The sequence below is a fragment of the Bison bison genome, unplaced genomic scaffold (genome assembly GCF_000754665.1).
Source record: "Bison bison bison isolate TAMUID 2011002044 unplaced genomic scaffold, Bison_UMD1.0 scf7180017864220, whole genome shotgun sequence".
NCBI lineage: Eukaryota > Metazoa > Chordata > Mammalia > Artiodactyla > Bovidae > Bison > Bison bison.
Genome location: NW_011494792.1, coordinates 86,714 through 89,136, shown reverse-complemented (window position 1 = coordinate 89,136; position 2,423 = coordinate 86,714). Strand labels below are relative to the sequence as shown.

At 39.6% G+C, this 2,423-nt stretch overlaps 1 pseudogene; it reads left to right on the top strand.

The window, feature by feature from the left end:
* The window catches only part of LOC104992617, a 13,992-nt pseudogene extending 12,605 nt beyond the window's left edge, over positions 1–1,387 (top strand).
* Positions 1,388–2,423: the final 1,036 nt, after the last annotated feature.

The following is a 2,423-nucleotide window of genomic DNA, read 5'->3' as shown; positions in this document are numbered from 1 at the left end:
ATGACCACTGGAAAAACCATAGCCTTGACTAGATGGACCTTTGTTGGCAAAGTAATGTCTCTGCTTTTGAATATGCTATCTGGGTTGGTCATAACTTTTCTTCCAAGTAGCAAGCGTCTTTTAATTTCATGGCTGCAGTCACCATCTGCAGTGATTTTGGAGCCCCCCAAAAATAAAGTCTGACACTGTTTCCACTAATTCAGCAAAGTGTGAACTAAGAGGTTATGTTTTATACTTCTACAACTTTTACTACCTTCAAAAATCTCTGCATACACATAGGAATAACCAAGAGTTCTTTAGGTCAACTGCTCTGAGCAAACATAACATGTTACCAAAACCACTGAATTATGATTATTTTAATGAGACTGTTTCTTATGGTTGCTTAGAACAAAGGCCTTATTAGGTGGATACTCATGTTACTGTACTCCTGGAATGAATCTCTGTATCATCTAGTCATGAACCTGCGGAGTATGAAAGAAGTCTCAGATGCTATCCTATCAAGAGCCAGAGAGAATGTGAAAAAAAGTAAAAGAACTTCAAACATTCATAGAGAGGGTGTTCAGCCAGGTGAGCATCCTGCAGAGGACTTTCTTGCTTTGCTCATGAATGAAAGACCTCTGTAATGCAGAAGGAGTTTTGAAATATCTCATTTTGTAAGAAAAAGTTCATGACTTCTATATTCTAGACTGCTACTACATAAAGCAGGAGCCTAGTCATTCATAGTGATAGATTCTACTGTAAATGAATCAGAATTTCACTGCAGTTTTTGACATGTGCAGCCTTCCCTGCATTGCACACAATGCCACTGAAAGCTTGCCTCTTCCTGGGCACTGGTGGTTAAAATATTTTCAAGAGTAAGAGAACTGGAGAACAGAATTTCCAAGATCAGCATTTTCTTCAAAGTATCCCAGGACATCTGCTATTGAAGTTCCACTTGTCTTCTTTCTCTGCTCTCCTCAAATCAAAGGATGAGAGTGGGAAGGAAGAAAAGAGAAAGTTAAAACTAAACTTGAGTTATGTTTCTGCTTTTTAGATTCCTAATAGGTTTCTTATAGGCTGGCTCCAAAATCCATATCTAGAGAGTTTTATATTCATTGTGTCTTCCCCAAATCTTAATTTGATAATTAGAAGGAACAAAGATAAGCAAATACTAATAAAACACATAAGAAGTCATTATCTTTTGGGTATTCAGGTTATTCTTACAGTCAAGAGGAAGATGGCCTGAGCTAACACTGTCTGGTGAGGACTCCCATCCCTGCCGTCGAGCAATGAAGATAGGCATCATTCTGCATTTTTTAACCTGTTCCACTGCCTGCACAGGAATTCACGAAAAATTGACATTTACACCAAACTCCTGGCGTGCCGACTCCTCCATGACAAGTGCTAAATCCACATCCATCCCATCCAGCTCTGAGATGGCTGTAATGATCTATCCCATAGCAAGCTTCTTTGAGCTTTACAGCTTTTTAATGCATGCTTTGTGAAATGGGTCTCCTCTTAAAAAAATAAACAGAGACTCTCTAGAGATGTCAAAATCTAAGAAGGCAATTTGTCAACATTTCTTATCGTCATTTAATAGAAAATCAAAAGAAAATTCACTCCTACAATTGAGAGAATGAAGCTCTTATTAAAATTAGTCACAAATAGCAGAAGCTGGCATTACAAAGAAGACCATTAAGAGATTACTTAAGAATCACAGACAGTTATTCTGGGTCAAGTTATTAGAATCAAAAATTAGATAATTGTTCATCATTCTGGTCATGCTGCCAAGAAGACTGAATTCTCAGGATTCTTTATGAAAGCCAGCCACGAACTGTCAGCCAACTATCACAGTGTTACACCAGAAAATATAAGTGCTTCGCACCTTTGTATAAATAGCATGAGCTTTACTGAACTGTCTAAAGATTGTTAAGATGCTGTATTAGTTCTTCTGAGTTGCTATAACAAAATATCAGAGGCTTAAAAACAATGGAAATTGATTTCCACAGCAGGGTCATGCAGGGTCCTTTCTGGTCACACACTTCGTACTGTATCCTCACACGGGGGAGGGCTCGGGAGCTCTGTGCATCTCTTATATATACAAGCACTCATCTCATTGAAGAGGCTTCATCCTTACAACTCCATCACCTCACAAAGGCACCACCTATGGATGCCATAACCATGGGAATCAGAATTACATCATATGAAGTTTCTGAGGGACATAAATGTTGAGACCATAGCAGATACAAACATGAACCGGCTCATCCTCCTCCAGTGGCTGTCGTCACCCACACTCCACTGATCCTCATTTCCTGCATCACCTTGCAGCCATTCCATACATTCTATCACTCTGGGTTTCAAAAGTCTAGGTCAGTCAAGGGTCAGCTCCATCTCATATTCAGCCTATTCAATGTCTCCCTCTCCCCTGCTGAGGCCCAGGGGAC